The sequence below is a fragment of the Pempheris klunzingeri genome, chromosome 10 (genome assembly GCF_042242105.1).
Source record: "Pempheris klunzingeri isolate RE-2024b chromosome 10, fPemKlu1.hap1, whole genome shotgun sequence".
Taxonomy (NCBI): domain Eukaryota; kingdom Metazoa; phylum Chordata; class Actinopteri; order Acropomatiformes; family Pempheridae; genus Pempheris; species Pempheris klunzingeri.
Window position 1 is genome coordinate 3,106,587 of NC_092021.1, and position 22,416 is coordinate 3,129,002.

General features: G+C 42.4%; 1 non-coding gene across 1 annotated transcript; it reads left to right on the forward strand.

Moving 5' to 3' along the window:
- The first annotated feature begins 5,852 nt into the window (after positions 1-5,852).
- Positions 5,853-5,924, forward strand: trnaa-ugc (transfer RNA alanine (anticodon UGC)). The gene has a single exon. It is a non-coding gene; the product is annotated as a tRNA-Ala (tRNA).
- The last annotated feature ends 16,492 nt before the right edge of the window (positions 5,925-22,416 follow it).

Genomic DNA, 22,416 nt, shown 5'->3' on the forward strand with positions numbered 1-22,416 from the left:
ATTCCTAAGAATGGGATAGATGGAAGACTGACAGAGAAAAGAGAATCATAATGCCTCAGTCATCATCTGTAATGAGAATCAGAATCAACTTTATTGGCCAAGTTTGAACAGGCAAACAAGGAATTTGACTCTGTGAAACTTGACTGTATGTACAGTGAGGAGAAAAATAGAAATAAACTAGTGATGGGCAAATGATACAGAGGCTTTGGAGCTTGTGTCACTCTTCCTGAAGCGGAGTGATTCGAAACGCTGTGTAGGAGCTTGTATCAAAACACCAGTGTCACGTGACCGATGACGTTCGAAGCTTTGAACACATCACTGTTTCGCTTCGCGCTTCGTTGCTTCAGAATGTTTCGAAGCTTTTCATTGGCTCATAGTCTTTCAGTGTGTGTCATTGGCTCATGGTTTCAATGCATTCTGAGCCAATGACAGCTTGACAGGTTTGACAGATTTGAGTGGTTTGGTGCCATACCAGCTATATAAGATGCATCATTATGCTTCAAAATGGGGTTGTGAGGAGATTTGGAGAGTGAGAGTGAGAGTATTTTGGCAAGTTTCATGGCGAGTACCACCAATAAGCGACGTTCTAAAGTTTGGGATGATTTTGATCTCATACCACCAAATAAGGTATAATGCAGTTTATGGCATACATTTTATGTTTCCATAATTGAATTGTATTTTTAATTTTTAAATGGGTCTAAAAATTACAATTGCTTGTAGGTGCGGTGTTTGCTGTGCACACAAGAGTTGTCTTACAGCAACAACACATCATCTATGCTGAGACACTTGCGTGCCAGGCATGATGACAATCATACCCAGCAAACCAGTGACCCTGTCAACACTGGAAATCCTGACAGCAAGCTAAATATATTTGTATATATTCTGTATATATGTATGTGTGTGTGTCTATTTATTGTAGATGTTGTGTATCATATTCATATAGCAACCTTTCTCCCACACAGTGTCCAGAAAACAGAAGCTGGATGAGGCCTTGGTGGACATGATAGTTAAAGATGGTCAGCCTTTTTCTGTCGTTGAGGATGAAGGGTTCAAAAATGTCATTAAAATCCTGGACCCATCATACTCCATTCCAAGCCGCAAAACTGTAAAGGCAATGGTGGAAGCAAGGTACACTGTAACCAAAGAGAAGGCCTTGGCAGAAATGAAACAGACTTCAGCTGTTAGTTTGACTGCTGACATGTGGACATCAGTCAACATGGATGCATACCTTGGTGTCACTTGCCATTATGTGTCAGACAGCCTAGATCTGGCTACTGTGCTTTTAGGGGTGCAGTATTTTCCTTTGACCCACACAGCAGCTAATATTTCAGATGCAATTGCAAATTTGATGACAGAGTGGGGAATCACTGAAAAGGTCTGTGGGATGGTTACTGATGGAGCTCACAATATTGTGGCAAGTGTTACGCAGTTAAATGTTAGACATATTTATTGCTTTGCCCACATACTGAATCTCATTGTCAAAACATCACTCTGTCAGACTTCTGAGCTGGAAAACATGCGCAGTAGGGCCCGCACAATAGTGGCACACTTCAAGTCCAGTTCAAAAGCAAAGGAAAAGTTGAGCTCTATTCAAGCTAATATGGGCATGCCCCAAAAAAAGCTTGTTCAAGAGGTCGAAACCAGATGGAACAGCACTTATGCCATGCTCCATAGGCTTTATGAGCAGAGAGAACCTTTAGGGGCAGCCCTGGCATCACTTAGCACTGACATGGTGCCTTTCACTGCTGATGACTATGCAGCAATCAACCAGTGCCTGATAGTTTTAAGGCCATTCTATCAGGCAACTGTTGAGCTTTCTGAGGAAAGGAGAGTGTCGGGGTCAAAGGCAATTCCTATAGCCAAAATGCTGAGACATGTAATTTCTGCCGAATGTGCCCAAATGGCTCCTTGTATTGGTGCCATGCTTGCCAACCACTTGAAAACAAATTTGAATGAAAAATTCAGTGGCTTGGAAAAGGTGAACTCCCTGTCTGTGGCCACCATCTTGGATCCACGGTTTAAACAGGCTGGCTTTACTAATCAAAGCAATGCTCAGGCTGCTGTAGAAAGGCTGACACGAGAGTGTGCCAGTCGTATTGATGGGTCGGCAGAAGATGTTTCACTGGAGACTGCAACAACATCTGCCAGTGCTGGTGAAGAAAATTACAACTTGTGGGCTTTACTGGACAACTATGTAGAGTCTCAGCACCGCACCAGCAGTGTATCTGCCAGCGCTGCAGTGGAGATCCAGAGGTATGCATGTTGATTACTGTTGAAACATCAGTTGTTTTATTCAGTCATTCATTGTCTTACTGTCTGTGTCATAGATATTTGAAAGAACAAATTCTGACAGGAGCAGAGGATCCCCTGAAGTACTGGGTGGCACGAAAGACTTTATATCCTACGCTGTGGAAACTTGCATGCAAGTCTCTGTGCATCCCAGCATCATCTGTTCCCTGTGAAAGGATATTTTCCAAAGCTGGGGAGCTGGTCAGCCAGAAGAGGAGCTGACTGAAGCCTGCGACAGTAGAAAAAATTAGATTTCTCAATAAAAACCTGTGAAGACAAATAACTTGTCCGCTTCTGTGAATAATCATTCCAAATGAACCATACAAGTCCCCAAATGACAAACCATTATCTTTAAAGGTTTTCCTTAAAAACACTTCACACAAAAAAAAAACAATGTTTCTGAATTCAAACACCATGATCATTTGCAAAGTAGGAAGGATCTCTAATCCTGTTAGGGACTTTTAGTACAGTTTTTAAATAAAGCTCAAAGTTTTAATAAACCCTTAACCAACATTTAACCCTTAATATAATTTGCATTTATTCTTTGGGTTCATCTGAAATGTGTTTTAGAGTATGGGGGAGAGCATCTGCATATTTTATTGTAATGACGATATAATCATTATTTGGTATGAATGAACAAAACACTTGAATGACCACACAGACTTTTCTGAACTTTTATTGCTGTCATGGGATTGAAACAGTGCGAGTGCTTCAGTCGTGCTCTTTAGAGGTTGCTATGACTTCAGTTGTCCACCAGATGTCACCGTCACTGAAGTCTTGAAGCGTTGAATCTTTTTCGGCACAATTGTTAGGAAAGCCTCAGTGCTTCATGGGGCTTCACTTGCCCACCACTATATAATAGTATAATATAGATCAGGGGTCACCAACACGGTGACCGCGGGCACCAGGTCGCCCCCAAGGACCACATGAGTCGCCCCCGCAGGCCTGTTCTAAAAATAGCACAACTCACCAGTGAGCTGCGTTTAAAATTTTATTTTTTTCTGTTGCTATTCTTTTTTTAATCACACTTGTATTTATATAGATTTGAAAATTACAATATCTTAAAAATAAAAGAATTAGTTTAGATAGTTTTAGGTGACCTCTGACCTCTTCGAGTTCAAAGGTCAAGTATTGTGCTCATGTCAAAACTTTGGCGCTCGTGGAGAGTAAGCTAGCGAGCGCAGCGAAGATGAAGGAGCTGAATGCGGTTTCTAACCCAAAAAACATGGCAGAAAAAAGAAAGAAAACTCAGCATTTTCACAGTGAATGGGAGGAAGAGTTCTTTTTTACTGCTGTGAAAGAAAACTGCGTGTGTCTCATTTGTGGGGCGACGACAAAGCGGCACAATGTGGAGAGACGCTTCACTACGGGTCACAAAGCTAGCATGCTAACTAGCATGCTAACTGCCCACCGGGAAGAGTCGAAGGCAGCTTTGGGTAAGCAGCAGCAGTTTAGAGCAACACATTTTCTGATAAAGAGGAAGAAGGAGGCATGAGTGAGAAATCACTAATGTGATCAGTGTCTTCACATAGACGAGTATCATTAATAATAATATATAACTAAAGGCAAACTGAGCAAATTTGTTATTTCAGAGGAGTGTGATAAACTGGTAGCCCTTCGTATGACTCAGTACCCATGAAGTAGCTCTCAGTTTCAAAAAGGTTGGTGACCCCTGATATAGAGTTACTATTTCCAAGTGCTATATGATGTGTGGAGATCATGTTGTTATTATTCATAGTGCCTTATTTTGTTCCGTATTCACGGCTTTGTATTTACAGGGACAGACACATATTCTTTAAATGTATTGCTATAGAGTTGGCCAGCTTCATAATGTTAAAGACAGGATACAAGCACTGACCCCAGGTTCTGAAGGGTTAGACACATGAGAGCATGAGAGAAGTCTGGCAAGAGGGCACACAGCTAACATGCACCACACTAACAACTCCATATAAGGGAGCTCCAAGGACAAGAGATGCTCTCTCTGAATGCCACTATCGTAGAAGTTAGACAAGATCGACACAATAGGGACAGGTTGCTCTGAAAGATGATCATGCATGAGACTAGAGTAGGGAGGGTATTTTTAACAGGTTGGGCTTTACTGGGTTGGAGGTCGTGATGCCAAGAGGCTGGGACCAGCCTGTGCACCAACAAGGGAGGGCTGAGTCTAAACCATGGTCTCCCCCACCTAGTCAAAACAAATCCCAATTCTATCCACAATATCTGAATGTACAAATTGATGCCTCACACAGAGCCTGGGGCTCACTCTGCTATCTGTTGGCTACAGACTAACAGCTTGCTGACTGTGGTTTTCCGAGAACAGACTGAGTCCATGGCCATGCTTATGTTTTATTCTTACAAATATTAAAACACCTTAAATGAGAGAAGTTGCCTGTTTTCTTTCGGAAAAAACCAACACTACATCTGCAGAGAGGATAATTGGGGCCGATCTGCCCTCCATCCAGGACTTGTACCTGTCCAGGGTCAGGAGGAGGGCAGGTAACATCTCTGCAGACCCCTCACACTCCCGTCTGGTAGGCGCTACAGATCACTGTACACCCAAACCACCAGACACAGAGACAGTTTCTTCCTCCAGGCCGTCACCCTGATGAACTCGCACTAGCCTCAGTCTCAGGATCCACTGTGCAATAGTTCCACACTCCTGCACATTTGCAACATTTTTGCACTGCAATTCTGCACTACACCTACCTCTATTGTACATACTGTTGTTAAAGAGTTCTATACTGTTTATATTGTCCTGTTCTTTTCCTATTGTTGTAGTTGATTTCTATTTTTCTCCTCACTGTACATAGAGAGTCAAGTTTCACCGAGTCAAATTCCTTGTTTGCCTGTTCAAACTTGGCCAATAAAGTTGATTCTAATTCTCATTACAGATGATGACTGAGGCATTATGATTCTCTTTTCTCTGTCTGTCTTCCATCTATCCCATTCTTAGGAATGCAACGGCTGACATTGTCCATGATGTCCTGCAGCTTGCACTGTGTACATCCCTCCACCACCATCCCCAGTGAATCCAGATTTGTAGCCAGCCTTATTAACCAGCTTGACCAGCTGCCTGGTGAGTGTGAGCGTGAGTGGGTGTCTGTCTCTATGTATTGGCCCTGTGATTGACTGTTGAGGAGTCCAGGGTTTTACCCCACCTCTCGCCCAATATCAACTGGGAGCTCTCCCGCGACCCTTAAGGATAAGCGCTATAGATGGATGATGAGTAGGATATGTAAATGTAAAATACTCCAGAGATCGGGCTGTTGGTGTTTGGTGAAATTGGCTGCTTGAGGAAGCCCAGAGGCAGTGATGTTAACACCATAACAACATCTCTCTAAGCAGTTTGAATATAAACTCAACTGTGTAACATTCATGAAGAGAGGAAGAGACTGTTGTGTTACACCATCAGTTTTAGCTTGGTGCATGCAATAAGCTGACAACTTAGTGTACAACTACTGTCAATTTTCTTTCATACACAACTTCCTCACCCTACCCTATCATGACTAGCCATAGAGGTAGGAAGACACTCATTGAGCAGTTGAAATACTCAAAACAAGAGAGGGGATGTAGCTCAGTGGTAGAGTGTGTGCTTTGCATGTACAAGGTCCTGGGTTCAATCCCCAGCATCTCCAACAAATTAATGTTTAGCACAAAAAGCCCTTACACCACAGTGGTGCTGTGTGTCATTAAATCAAAATGGTATCTGTCTGCCAATCCATATGTCCGTCCCTCCATCCAGCCATACATCCACCTATCCAGTCCTCATTACAGATGATGACTGAGGCATTATGATTCTCTTTTCGCTGTCTGTCTTCCATCTATCCCATTCTTAGGAATGCAACGGCTGACATTGTCCATGATGTCCTGCAGCTTGCACTGTGTGCGTCCCTCCACCACCATCCCCAGTGAATCCAGACTTGTATCCAGCTCTGAGCCAGCCTTATTAACCAGCTTCTCCAGCCGCCTGGTGTTCTCAGCTGGTGAGTGTGAGCGTGAGTGGTTGTCTGTGTCTATGTATTGACCCTGTGATTGACTGTTGAGGAGTCCAGGGTTTTACCCCACCTCTTGCCCAATGTCAGCTGGGAGCTCTCCCGCACCCCTTAAGGATAAGCGCTATCCAGAGATTGGGCCCTTGGTGCCTGATGAGACTTTTCACTAAAGGTCCTTTGATGTGTCATCACTTTGACAAGTCATGTTCCGGAATGTTGGATAAGCCTTTGATGCAGGCAAGTCTCTGCTCAGAGTGTGCCCAGACAACTCAAGTGGGAAAGGAGCAAACATGAAGCAAACAGGTTTTGATGAAAGTCACTGATTCCCAAATACTTTGTACGTTTCAAACGGTAAGCTGATAATTTCAGTCGATCCTAATTACAGGTACAACTGAGGCATTATGATTGTGTGTTCTCTGTTTGTCTGTCTGACTGTTGTCTGTCCGGTTGTAAACTCGCCTCTCACTCAATGTCAGCTGGGATTGGTTCCAGCTCCCCATGAACCTTAAGGATGATTCTGTGGAAGAGACTGTTGTGTTAGACAATTGATCTCTTTAGCTTGGTGAACCTAATACACTGACAATTTAGTGAATAATTACTGTCAATTTTCTATCATAATATACAGAACTTACCCTATCCTATCATCAGTATCCATAGAGGTACTAAGGCACTCATTGGCCAGTTGAAATACCACTGAGGTTCTGGGGTTCTGGGTTCAATCCCCAGCATCTCCAACATGTGTATGACTAGCATAAGAGTCTTTACACCACACTGTAATCCTGTAACAGTATTACATATAGTGGGTTCATATGCGGTAGTCTATATCATAACTTCAGCCATGTGTCCTTATCTGTGTGCTGACCATATCCTTCATTGCTGTATTCAACATATCTTCTAATGGCTACTTTCAGCAGAATAACAAGCCATGTGACAAAGCTGCTTATGTATATTTAGGGCCCGAGCACCAAGCGCTGCGAGGACCCTATTGAAATGTGAGGAAATGCATCCGAAATTAAAGCTGCAAGCAGCGTTGAAGGGCCCTCGCACCTTTGTGCATGTCGGGCAATGTCATGCACATCAAATGATGATTGGCACAAAAGTCTTACTTCCTGTTGTCACTAGTTGGCAAAATGACTGTGGTAGCTAACTGGCATGTAGATGTCTTCAGGCCGGGACTCTTATTAATCATGACAAGTTTGGAACAGATTGGATAATGTACACTGAAGATACAACAATTTCCTGTTTCATGGCGAACACGGCGTCGCCACGGTGACGGCGTTTGACAAAACCTCAAAAGCTTCATAAGTGAGCATCATCCACGTCTTGGGAATGTTTGGACCAAATTTGAAGTGGCTGTAACTAACCTGCTGAGAGAGAGACGTCTGAGAATAAAACATGCACTTCCTCCCTCCACTATGCACATGTCTTCAGAGCCGGACAGTCGTCAAACAGTAGAAATGTGGTGAAGATAGGACCTTGCAGAGTGGAGTTACTGCACTTGTAATGATCACGGCGAAGGAACATTTTCGATGGAAATTCGTTGCACCGCCAAGGCAACAGCTTTTGATGAAAACTCACGGTTTTCACTACGGACCAACACGGTTCAAAGTCAGCAATTTAAAGCAGTCATTCCTGGCAGGGGTATTAAAGACTGAACACTAGTTAGCAAGCAAAGAGGTTGAAATGGGCAACTAAAAGTGGCTGGCATAGTCAAATAATGAAATAGCTCAAAGTAGTGGATAAACAGTCTGAAGTCATTTGCATGTGGATATAATCTAACTGTGTCATTTCTTTTCAAACTGCCAGATTTCTTCACAGAGCCGTGGCACAGGGCAGACGGGCTCTGGCTCATGTGCTTGCTGCAAAAATGGCCAGATGTGGCTCCCTGGACATAAAAGAGCACAACGGGCAGGTCCACACACTTCACATTGTTTTTATTTATCCCAAATGAACAGTGCTAACACATATCATTGAATGACTCATTAAAAGTAAAGATATAATAAATGAAAAGAAAAAACAGTGAAAAAGAGAAAACCAGTGGAGGAACATTGATAAATAGTTACTTCTACAGGACACAAGGGGGCGCTGTGTCCTCAAAAATGCAAAACACCTGAACCCAAACTTCTACCTGCACTGTGGAATGAACTCCCTGAAAAGAACTGATTACATTTTGTTTATGATGAACACATCTACAGAGTTATTGCTAAACTTTCCTGGCTGGTTGTGTCACTACGCTGCCACGTTTTGGAGCCTACAACAAGTCACAGTAAAACATGAACATTTTTTACCATAATTCTAACCACAGCAGTGATTCATGAAGCCAGAGAACCACAGCAGGAGAACCAGGACCAGGATCCACAGGAACCTGAGAGATGAGAAAAGCACAGAAAGGCTCCGGGGAAGATAGCAAGTTAGTGGCAGACATTAAAGAGACATGAAGCAGCTCCTTGACAGCTTGGTTAGCCTGATAAAGTCTGTGAGTAGCAGGGTGCTGAATCCACTGGCAAATACTGATGTACTCAAAGAGCCAATTGATGGATACATCAGTCCCAAACTGTACCTTGGTTACCTTCTTGAGTCAAAGGCAGCTGAGCTCCACCTTGCGCCTGAGGAGAAGAACAATGTCAGAAAGCGGTGTGTAGCCTTCACCATCTCCCTCACTAATGAGTTGAGGGTGAGACTGCCGGACAACATTGAAACATTGCAGTACATGTCAGTTTTCAATGTAGAGGAAACTCTAAAGCACAATAAGAGCCTGGGAGAAATAGAAAAATTAGCCAAGCTCCTTGGCTACTCTCCTGCAGAGATAGACAAGATTGTCCACCAATGGCGTGGGCTTCTGGGGTGAGATTTGGAAGTTCAGGGATGCAGCTGATATCAAGTTTCAGGAACTTGCCATGGCTGCTGTGTCTGTGTTGTCCTTGCCACACTCCAATGCTGAAGTCGAGAGATTATTCAGCCAGATGAGTGTGGTAAAAAGCAAACTTCAGACCCTTAACTCCATCCTGTATGTCAGATTTGGTCTGAAGTTGTCTGCTGAGGCTTGCTATGAGCACAAGCTGCCTGATAATGTTTTGCAGCTTTTTGCCACATCAGCTGCTTACTCATTGAAGTCAGCTCCCTCAGTTGATGAACCTGCCATAGAAAGCCTTGACCAAAATGAAGATGACCTGCTCTTTCTGTGAGCCAGCACAGCGTGTGTGTGTGGAGGGAGGTCTGAAAAAAGCAAACACTGAACCTGAATTAGGGCCAGACTAGTTGCCATCATTTTCTCACATTGCCATTGACAGTTTTTTCTATTGTCTCTTTTTGGTCGTTAATGTTGTCAAGTTAAAACCGTCTATACAAAAAATTGTTAGAATTATGGCAAAAACTGTTCATGTCTTACTGTGACTTGTTGTAGGCTCCAAAACGTGGCAGCGTAGTGACACAACCAGCCAGGAAAGTTTAGCAATAACTCTGTAGATGTGTTCATCATAAAATAGGGTTCTTCAGCACTAATAAAGCAGCAGAGGCAGAGAGGAGGCTCACAACTGGGTGTGCTGCAGTAATGAGAACCAATGCCATGTCATCATCATCCTCATCTTCATCATCATCCTCTTCACAGCCACACACATCAGAAGCTTCTCAGCCTGCAAGTTCATGTAAGGGATACATTGTCATTGTGTATTTGAATGCAGTCACATGTTACAGCCTGTTTTTCTGTTTTAGGTAGCAGACTGTGGCAGCGATTTAACACCACAGTCCAGCAGACAAGAACCCAAAACATCACGGCTGATGCAACAGTGGAAGTTCAAATGTACCTTGGAGAGCCAAATCTCACAATACTGCAGGACCCCCTGGAGTATTGGAAACGTCAACAGCAGACATATCCAAACTTGTACAAACTAGCTGTGAAAATTCTTTGTACCCCAGCTTCATCTGTCCCTTGTGAAAGGGTATTTTCAAAGGCGGGAGAAATATTGTGCCAAAAAAGAAACCACCTGAGTCCCAGCACTGTGGAAAAATTGATATTTTTGAATAAAAACAAATAAAACTGCCCCTCCTTGTTTTTTGTACAGGTTGTCCTTCCTAGTACCACAAGCACAGTCACTTTTCTTTCTCTAGTCATTATTACAATTGAAAGTAAATAATTACTTTACAGAAAACCAGAAAAGAACCCCTATCAAACAGTACAAGGGTGTCCAGGGTGAACCTGCCTCTGGCCCGATGACAGAGCCCTCAGTGGGACTCAGCGGTAGAAGATGAATGAATGAAGCTTCACATAGCGAAGCCATGGTGTCACTTCAACCACTCTGGCTGTCTTACTTTTATTTGTCCACTTGATGGCGCAGTAGAGCAAATGAAGCACCATGAAGCTTCGACCCATGTGTGAAAGCTTCAATGCTTCATGAAGCTTCATCTCGCCATCACTACCTTCCAACTCATTCTCTAGCCACAACTCTTATCCCTGTTTGTGATTCTACCTACGGCTGCTTGTTTCTCACTTTAGAAAACAGTTTTCTATCTCGTTTTTAACATTTTTAGCGCTGCGTCGCTGTACTCAGTTAGCACTCCTTACAACGACTCACTCGTCTCCATTCATTCAAATCACTATATGTCACAGTCTAAGGCTTATACATGTTATATTATTTTCATATTTCCTCCTGGTTATGATTTTTGAGCATCTTACCTGCAGAAATGGTAACAAAAACATATCAGTCTTAAGGTCTGTGTTGCTCCGTGTTACTCGTACTGTCTGACGTCTCGCTCTATTAGAGACTGGCGTCCACTATTGGTACCTGATGCACACAGCTCCACCTACTGGCCAGATACTGCAACTACACACGTGGACAACATTGTTGGTACCCCTCTGTTAATGAAAGAAAAACCCACAATGGTCACTAAAATCACTTGAAACTTACAAAAGTAACAATAAATAAAAATGTACTGGAAATTAAACAATCAAAATCAGCCATTACTTTTGAATTGTCATTCAACAGAATTATTAAAAAAAACAAACTAATGAAACAGGCCTGGACAAAAATGATGGTACCCATAACTTGATATTTTGTTGCACAACCTTTTGAGGCAATCCCTGCAATCAAACAATTTCTGTAACTGTCAATGAGACTTCTGCACTTGTCAACAGGTATTTTGGCCCACTCCTCGTGAGCAAACTGCTCCAGTTGTCTCAGGTTTGAAGGGTGTCTTCTCCAGATGGCATGTTTCAGCTCCTTCCACAGATGTTCAATGGGATTTAGATCTGGGCTCATAGAAGGCCACTTCAGAGTAGTCCAATGCTTTTCTCTTAGCCATTCTTGGGTGGTTTTGGCTGTGTGTTTTGGGTCGTTATCCTGTTGGAAGACCCATGACCTGCGACTGAGACCAAGCTTTCTGACACTAGGCAGCACATTTCTCTCCAGAATGCCTTGATAGTCTTGAGAGTTCATTGTACCTTGCACAGATTCAAGACACCCTGTGCCAGATGCAGCAAAGCAGCCCCAGAACATAACCGAGCCTCCTCCATGTTTCACAGTAGGGACAGTGTTCTTTTCTTGGTATGCTTCATTTTTGCGTCTATGAACATAGAGTTGATGTGCCTTACCAAAAAGCTCCAGTTTTGTCTCATCTGTCCAAAGGACATTCTCCCAGAAGCTTTGTGGCTTGTCAATATGCATTTTCACAAATTCCAGTCTCGCTTTTTTATGATTTGCTTTCAACAGTGGTGTCCTCCTTGGTCGTCTCCCATGAAGTCCACTTTGGCTCAAACAACGACGAATGGTGCGATCTGACACTGATGTACCTTGGCCTTGGAGTTCACCTTTAATTTCTTTGGAGGTTGTTCTGGGCTCTTTGGATACCATTCGAACTATCCGTCTCTTCAATTTATCATCAATGTTCCTCTTGCGGCCACGTCCAGGGAGGTTGGCTACAGTCCCATGGATCTTAAACTTCTGAATAATATGTGCCACTGTTGTCACAGGAGCATCAAGCTGCTTGGAGATGGTCTTATAGCCTTTACCTTTAGCATGCTTGTCTATAATTTTCTTTCTAATCTCTGGGGACAACTCTCTCCTTCACTTTCTGTGGTCCATGTTCAGTGTGGTACACACCATGTCACCAAACAGCACAGTGACTATTTGTCACCCTTTAAATAGGCAGACTGACTGATTATGAGTTTGAAGACACCTGTGATGCCAATTAAAGGACACACCTGAGTTAAACATGTCCCTCTGGTCAAATTATTTTCAATCTTTTATAGAGGTACCATCAATTTTGTCCAGGCCTGTTTCATTAGTTTGTTTTTTTAAATAATTCTGTTGAACCACAATTCAAAAGTAATGGCTGATTTTCAATGGTTAATTTCCAGTAAATTTTACTGTTTTACTGTTTACTGTTACTTTTGTAAGTTTCAAGTGATTTCAGTGACCATTGTGGGTTTTTCTTTCATTAACAGAGGGGTACCAACAATGTAACCAGACCTGCTAGAAACGGAATGAAATCACACCGAGGATAATAATACAGTCATTTTCAACATGTTTTAAAGTTCTTAGTTGTTTCTTATGAATTCAGATGAATCCAGATTTTAAATGGGGGGGCAAGATATTTTAATCAAGTCTTTTTAATCATGTCTTTGAAAACACTCTTGGTGTCTCTAAAAACACTCAGTGCCACAGTGACACTCCTCCCCAGGTAGGCTAGGCTCCCAAATCAGACTGGACATCAGCCTGATGTGATCTGTCACCTGGGGATGCCTCCTGCCAGTCAGCTAATCACCACACCGGTCAGACAGGCTCTTGTTTGCCTGCAGCTGCTCACACCCAGCACTAAGTCTGCATGCAAGTGGAACTAAATTTAGACTGCATGAATTTTTCTGCTGTGTGGCACACAGACTGTGAGAGTTTCACATATTAACGTACTATTCATACTACATGTGATGTCAAATTGAGTACGTAGTGGATTGTAACTGCATAGGAAGTGGATTTTGTATATACGAGAAAGGACTTACTCAATTGCACCAAAATGCACTGCTTCTCTTCAGACAGTGGGCTGCCAGGCAGACATTTCTTTTTTTTTTTTTTCAATATATGTTTATTGATTTTTTGTTTATAGAAAAGAAAAAGAACAAAACAAAGAAAACAGAACATTCCGGCTCAGATCAAAAACAGGTGGACAACACAGAGTCAGTCAATATAAGGCTGCAATATCGTCATATAAATAAGTTCACATTACACCTCTATGCAAGATAGCAAAAATGTCCAGACCAATATACGACATAAAAGGGTCCCATGTTTTGTGAAACACATGATCTCTGCTGTGTAACTTGCTGGTTAAATAATCCAAGGACACAAATTCAAATACTGTCCGATGCCACTGGGTTTTAGATGGTACTTTGTCCGTAATCCAGTTCAGAAGAAAACATTTCCTTGCACAAAATGTAAGCATCCTATAGAGTTGCCTTTCATGTTTTCCAGTGATATTGACATCTGTTATTCCAAGCAACATGGTCAATGGGTTATATTCCGTAGTAACAGAGACTGAGAATATTTTATCCAGTTCACATTTCACAACATACCAAAAGTATTGTGTTTTTCTACAGGACCAGTAGCAATGAGTAAGAGTGCCCACTTCAATTTTACACTTGGGGCATAACGGAGAAAGGTCTGGATTAAATTTGTGACGTTGAGAGGGGGAAATATGCGCTTGATGTAAGATTTTAAGTTGTAAAGCTTTTACCCGACTACAAACACTTAAAGAGTTTGCATTTCTCCAGATATTGTCCCAATCCTCATCCTTTATTTCCATCCCCAATTCTTCCTCCCATAGCCCTCTTAAATGAATAGTGCTGGTGCTGGCATGTTCTTTTAGTTAAGTGTAGGAGGACTTTATAGAGGTCTTAAACCTGGGCAAAAAGAACTGTTTATCAAAGTCAGAGATAGATTGATCTGCAAGTATTGATGTTTTCCTCCAAACATAGTCTCTCACTTGTAAATAACGAAAAGAATCCTGTCTCTTGATATCATATTTATCAACCATTTGATCAAAGGACAACATAGAGGGCCCAACCATTAAGTCTGAAAGAACCGAAATCCCTTTAGTTGCCCAAACCTGAAATCCAGAATCTGTCATTCCAGGCGCAAAGAGAGGGTTATCACACAAAGGTGTAAAAGGTTTACCTTTTAAAGAAGAGTGGACTTTGAAACATCATCAAGAATTAACACCCAGGTAAAGTATTCCTTTACAATCAGTCTGGTGCAGTGGCCTCTTTTCAATACTACAGTGTGGAGCAACAATGACATGAATTGGTTAGAAGCTACAGTTGATGTTACAGTTAATGTTAATGTCATCACACAGTGAAAACATGTGACAGTAGCTGTAAATCAATCCAGCAATGTGGCAACGTCACTGATGAAAACAGGTAACAAATGTACTGACTGTTGTCCTCCTCATCTGCTGTTTGTCTTTGAGAGAAAGGAGACGAGACGAGAGGAGATAGGAGGAGACACCACGCACTACCAACTCTCTCATTAAACACCATAACTATACGTTCCTCCAAAGACCATTTGGGACTGAAGAAGTCATTTTAGTCCTCCATACAGGGTCTCTACCATCTTTATATGTGTATACATGTGTACATGTGTTTAGTAAACTCAATGTAAGCAGCACTCACAGTAAATACACCTTCACATGTACACTGGTCTTTCCTGCCCTCTGCTGGAATTTCTTAGTTTAGTTAGTTAGTTTACTTAGTCTTAGTTTTGAGAAAAGCTAAAAAAAACCAAGCTAGTAAACTAACAAGTTTTGTTCTGATTTTATACAAATCTTACACAGATCACAAGTATGCAACTTGGTGTCACACAGAGGCCAACATGCTGTATCACTAGAATGAAGTGAAGGTGCTGCTCTAATGGAAAACAGTTGTTTCCAGAGTCAGGATTCAAACCCACACCTACAGGGGAGCCTATGACCTGAACACAGCACCTTAGACCACTCTAAGAGGACTTCCAAGTTAATTTGGTACACTGGTTTATTCTATCAGTGTCAGGGACCATTACATATTAATTCAGAAATAAATAAATGGCGAACACCATGATACAGTCAGTACTGTAACAGCAGCCCACAGGGTCACTGCTAAATACTCTTCAGATGTTACCATGAAGATGTGAGCTGTCTATCTTTTTACCATTGAAAAGGCAACGCAATTCAAATGTATTTACTGTCATGGTGTCCACATTACTTAAACAGACTCATGTAAAAGATTATTAAAAAAGTCCTGAGATTCAGAATAACTACATGTAGGATTATTCATAATGACGACCGTACAAGAATACAAGTAAAACATTTCCCCTCTACTGACTGGGGCATGAAAATGTAAAATATTCCAGGGACTGGGCCCTGGGTGGCAGCTGAAACTGGCTGCTAGAGGACGGAGCAGCAGGTGGCCCTGAGGCAGTGACGTTAACACCATATCAACATCTCTCTAAACATCATAACCTTCATGAGGAGAGGAAGAGACTGTTGTGTTAGGCAATTCATTTTAGCTTGGTGGACCTAATAAACTGACAACTGAATGTATAATTACTGTCAACCTTCTTTAATAATATATACAAGTGAACGACCCAGTCCTGTACTGAGACACTCATGGACCAGTGCAAATACCCATAAAAGCCTAATAAGTGAATGAGGGGATGTAGTTTAGTGGTGGAGTGTGTGCTTTGCATGTACAAGATCCTGGGTTCACAGCAAAACTTGTTAAAACACAATTTTACATTCAATTCAATTCAATTCAATTTTATTTGTATAGCCCAATATCACAACAGAGTGTCTCATAGTGCTTTACAAAGTTCACTGAAATAAACAAGTGTAAGCAAACAAACAATCTAATAAAGAGTCCAGCAGTCGATGAGGCCAATGGATCTGTCCGAGGCATCACCTGCCCTTTATGACCCTCCTTCTTCGGGAAGGAAAAACTCAAAAAACCCAGTGGGAAAAGAGAAACCTCCGGGAGCACCACAGTGAAGGAGAGATCCAGCTCCCAAGGACGGACAGGCTGGAGCCTTGGACAGATGCACATCCATTGGCTGGTGGAGAACCACATCAGCGGGACCAGGACCAGGATCCATAGGAACCAGGGAACCACATCAGCAGAACCAGGACCAGGATCCACAGGAACCAGAGAACCACATCAGCGGGACCGGGACCAGGACCCACAGGAACCAGAGAACCACATCAGCAGGGCCAGGACCAGGATCCACAGGATCCACAGGAACCTGAGAGATGAGAAAGCACAGAAAGGCTCCGGGGAAGAAAACAAGTTAGAGGCAGACATTTGGCTGACATGAGACATAACGATGGAGAGGAAGAGGAGGATAGAGAATAGAGGAGCTCAGTGCACCATAGGAGTCCCCCGGCAGTCTGAGCCTATAGCAGCATAACTAGGGGCTGGTCTAAGGCCTGAGCCAGCCCTTAAATATATGCTTTGTCAAAAAGGAAGGTTTTTAGTCTACTCTTAAATGTAGAGAGGGTGTCTGCCCCCCGAACCCAAACTGGAAGGAGGTTCCACAGTAGAGGAGCCTGATAGCTGAAGGCTCTGCCTCCTGCACTACTTTTGGCGACTTTGGGAACCACCAGTAGACCTGCATTCTGGGAGCGCAGTGCTCTAGTGGGGTAGTACGGTACTATGAGCTCTTTAAGATATGATGGAGCCTGACCCTTAAGAGCCTTGTAAGTAAGGAGAAGGATTTTAAACTCTATTCTAGATTTTACTGGAAGCCAATGAAGAGAAGCCAGTACAGGCTGTAATACTCTAATACGCCTTTTTAAAATGAATCATATATTTATTGTCATTATTATTGAGGTATTTTGACTGCATATATATTCTACATCATACTGCTCTTACAAAAAGCATTCACACTTGTATTAAATGAGTTATTTCTTCTCCAGCAAATGATAACAAGCTCATAAGACCAAATCTGACATACAGGATGGAGTTAAGGGTCTGAAGTTTGCTTTTTACCACACTCATCTGGCTGAATAATCTCTCGACTTCAGCATTGGAGTGTGGCAAGGACAACACAGACACAGCAGCCATGGCAAGTTCCTGAAACCTGATATCAGCTGCATCCCTGAACTTCCAAATCTCACCGCAGAAGCCCACGCCATTGGTGGACTATCTTGTCCATCTCTGCAGGAGAGTAGCCAAGGAGCTTGGCTAATTTGTCTATTTCTCCCAGGCTCTTATTGTGCTTTAGAGTTTCCTCTACATTGAAAACTGACATGTACTGCAATGTTTCAATGTTGTCCGGCAGTCTCACCCTCAACTCATTAGTGAGGGAGATGGTGAAGGCTACACACCGCTTTCTGACATTGTTCTTCTCCTCAGGCACAAGGTGGAGCTCAGCTGCCTTTGACTCAAGAAGGTAACCAAGGTACAGTTTGGGACTGATGTATCCATCAATTGGCTCTTTGAGTACATCAGTATTTGCCAGTGGATTCAGCACCCTGCTACTCACAGACTTTATCAGGCTAACCAAGCTGTCAAGGAGCTGCTTCATGTCTCTTTAATGTCTGCCACTAACTTGCTATCTTCCCCGGAGCCTTTCTGTGCTTTTCTCATCTCTCTGGTTCCTGTGGATCCTGGTCCTGCTGCTGTGGTTCTCTGGTTCCTGTGGATCCTGGTCCTGGTTTTCCTGCTGTGGTTCTCTGGTTCCTGTGGATCCTGGTCCTGGTTCTCCTGCTGTGGTTCTCTGGTTCCTGTGGATCCTGGTCCTGGTTTTCCTGCTGTGGTTCTCTGGTTCCGGTGGATCCTGGTCCTGGTTCTCCTGCTGTGGTTCTCTGGCTTCATGAATCACTGCTGTGGTTAGAATTATGGCAAAAAATGTTCATGTTTTACTGTGACTTGTTGTAGGCTCCAAAACGTGGCAGCGTAGTGACACAACCAGCCAGGAAAGTTTAGCAATAACTCTGTAGATGTGTTCATCATAAACAAAATGTGATCAGTTCTTTTCAGGGAGTTCATTCCACAGTGCAAGTAGAAGTTTGGGTTCAGGTGTTTTGCATTTTTGAGGACACAGCGCCCCCTTGTGTCCTGTAGGAGTAACTATTTATCAATGTTCCTCCACTGGTTTTCTCTTTTTCACTGTTTTTTCTTTTCATTTATTATATCTTTACTTTTAATGAGTCATTCAATGATATGTGTTAGCACTGTTCATTTGGGATAAATAAAAACAATGTGAAGTGTGTGGACCTGCCCGTTGTGCTCTTTTATGTCCAGGGAGCCACATCTGACCATTTTTGCAGCAAGCACATGAGCCAGAGCCCGTCTGCCCTGTGCCACGGCTCTGTGAAGAAATCTGGCAGTTTGAAAAGAAATGACGCAGTTAGATTATATCCACATGCAAATGACTTCAGACTGTTTATCCACTACTTTGAGCTATTTCATTATTTGACTATGCCAGCCACTTTTAGTTGCCCATTTCAACCTCTTTGCTTGCTAACTAGTGTTCAGTCTTTAATACCCCTGCCAGGAATGACTGCTTTAAATTGCTGACTTTGAACCGTGTTGGTCCGTAGTGAAAACCGTGAGTTTTCATCAAAAGCTGTTGCCTTGGTGGCGTCCCAGCCTGAAGACATCTACATGCCAGTTAGCTACCACAGTCATTTTGCCACCTAGTGACAACAGGAAGTAAGACTTTTGTGCCAATCATCATTTGATGTGCATGACATTGCCCGACATGCACAAAGGTGCGAGGGCCCTTCAACGCTGCTTGCAGCTTTAATTTCGGATGCATTTCCTCACATTTCAATAGGGTCCTCGCACCGCTTGGTGCTCGGGCCCTAAATGTACATAAGCAGCTTTGTCACATGGCTTGTTATTCTGCTGAAAGTAGCCATTAGAAGATATGTTGAATACAGCAATGAAGGATATGGTCAGCACACAGATAAGGACACATGGCTGAAGTTATGATATAGACTACCGCATATGAACCCACTATATGTAATACTGTTACAGTATATAATAATAAAGCTTAAAGGACTAGATGGTAAAATCCCTTGAATACTTTCTGCATAGCTTCTTATATGATGATCTCAGTGGGAGCGATTTCAAACAACACAACTAAGAGGACAAACCTTGCTCTAATTCTAATTGCCGTGGATCAGCCGTGGCAAGTTGTAATCGGGGAGGGGAGCGCATCATCAGTAGTGCACCTGTAGTTCATTGGGTGTTTCGGCCATTAACACTATACACCCTCGCCACAGGCGGCCAGCCACAGGGTGATCTGACACTGTCATGCTCTCATGTGTCTAACCCTTCAGAACCTGGGGTCAGTGCTTGTATCCTGTCTTTAACATTATGAAGCTGGCCAACTCTACAGCAATACATTTAAGCAATATGTGTCTGTCCCTGTAAATACAAAGCCGTGAATACGGTACAAAATAAGGCACTATGAATAATAACAACATGATCTCCACACATCATAAGGCACTTGGAAATAGTAACTCTATATTATACTATTCTACTATATTCTTCACTGTTGGAATAGTAACACTATATTTTCACAAATATATCCCTCACACAGACCTGATTGTCCTTTGCAGTCTGTGCCTGTCCTGTTTGGTGGCCGATCCAAACCAGACCGTAATGAGGACTGGATAGGTGGATGTATGGCTGGATGGAGGGACGGACATGCGGATTAGCAGACAACCCAAAGACATAATGACTCTCACAACGGCTGCCATTGTTCAGTCCAAATGGAAAGGTTTGTGCAGAATTTGAATCATGAAAATGAATGTGTTCCTGAGATACCTCATTCAGTACAATTGGACACACGGGTGGACAGACCAATAGATGAACAGATAAACAAAAGGATGGATTGAAATTATCAGTTTACCGTTTGAAACGTACAAAGTATTTGGGAATCAGTGACTTTGATCAAAACCTGTTTGCTTCATGTTTGCTCCTTTCCCACTTGAGTTGTCTGGGCACACTCTGAGCAGAGACTTGCCTGCATCAAAGGCTTATCCAACATTCCGGAACATGACTTGTCAAAGTGATGACACATCAAAGGACCTTTTGTGAAAAGTCTCATCAGGCACCAAGGGCCCAATCTCTGGATAGCACTTATCCTTAAGGGGTGCGGGAGAGCTCCCAGTTGACATTGGGCAAGAGGTGGGGTAAAACCCTGGACTCCTCAACAGTCAATCACAGGGTCAATACATAGACACAGACAACCACTCACGCTCACACTCACCAGCTGAGAACACCAGGCGGCTGGAGAAGCTGGTTAATAAGGCTGGCTCAGAGCTGGATACAAGTCTGGATTCACTGGGGATGGTGGTGGAGGGACGCACACAGTGCAAGCTGCAGGACATCATGGACAATGTCAGCCGTTGCATTCCTAAGAATGGGATAGATGGAAGACAGACAGACAGAGAAAAGAGAATCATAATGCCTCAGTCATCATCTGTAATGAGAATTAGAATCAACTTTATTGGTTATTGGTAAGTTTGAACAGGCAAACAAGGAATTTGACTCTGTGAAACTTGACTGTATGTACAGTGAGGAGAAAAATAGAAATGAACTACAACAATATGTTGCACCTGACTCCACAGGTCAATCATTAAATAAAATGGAGCGCAAGTAATGAAGGTATATAAATGTTAATATTTATTATCCACGGTGCATATCATAAAATCACAATCCTATTCCTCCAAACGGGGTAAAATTATGTATACTGTCAATACCTATTGCACATGAGCCCGATAGACCGGGGGTGAAAGTCACTGCATGCTTAAGATGCCACTGCACATCAATTCATATCAAAGTAGCACCGCAATCAGTTCACACGTGACTATAACCAGCACACCTAAGTCAGGTCTCAGTACTACTAGGGATTACAGTTGATAATTACCCACCGCTGATCTTAACAGGGAAGTGAATAAACAAACAAAACAATTAACAAAAAATAAAGGAAGTTAGTCCGCCCTCACAGGATGTAACCCCAGGTCTTTACATCCACAAGCGGCCGAGCGGACTAACTAAAACAAATCCTACAAATGAAACTAAAGAGGACAGCAGGAGACAGTGCACACCCGACGAACAGTCACTGTAAAAACAGACAATAAAAACACAATTAATGACTCAATAACTGATTAAACACACCAAAAACAAAATAACATTTTTAATAAACATCCTTAAAAAAACCCATACCTGCTACGCCGGCGCCTCACACGCCACAGGAAATCAATTCCCCCATAAAACTGTGTGGCCACACACAAATCACGGCTGAAGCCTCGTGTCTCTTGTGATGGAAAAATACTGAAATGACAATTAGTTGTTGATGACCTTTGAAAGCACAAGTGTAACAACACTGAGACATGCCAAATGTATATATCTGCCCTGCAACTGATCCTAAGAAAAGGACATGGCGAAAACAGGAAAACAGGTTTTATTGACAAGCAATTCCATGGTCATGCATTGGTCCTGTTTCTTTTTTTTGTCTGTTAGGCCACGAACAAGGAACCAGTCATTAGTTCAGTGCATGCAGCGCCACCATGTGGCCATTTCTAAGGTACTTTACATTACAGAGGTCTAAAATCAAACTTTCCCATGATTCCTTGAGACACATGAGTATTAATAGGCAATTAGATAAGACAGTTAGATGATGAGTTATCTCTGCTGGCAAAAAGTTCAAAATTATATAAATTCATGAGAATCTCAAATATTAAAGGTTTAGCATGCAGGATTTGAGAGGTCTATTGGGAATGAAATGTAATATAATTAATAATCATGTTCTCAGTAATGTATAATCACCATAAACCATGGTTGCAATCTGCAACTTTACTACAAGATTAAATTAAATCCTACACACTGCATCGTGCACATGAAATAATGTGTTTTCTAAACATTAAACCATGTAAACCTGTTTTTAGGAGGACCTCCAAATACAAGTATGAACCTGAAAATGAGCAGAATAGGGGACCTTTAAGGTTTTTCTTATATACTAATACACTTATCATATATGATGTACTCATGACTCATCTGACAGCAGCAGAAAGGGATTTATTAACCAACAGGAAATGGTTAATAGAACAAGCACAGCTCACACAGCATAAATAAAAGCAATAAAAATAAATAAATAAAAGCAATAAA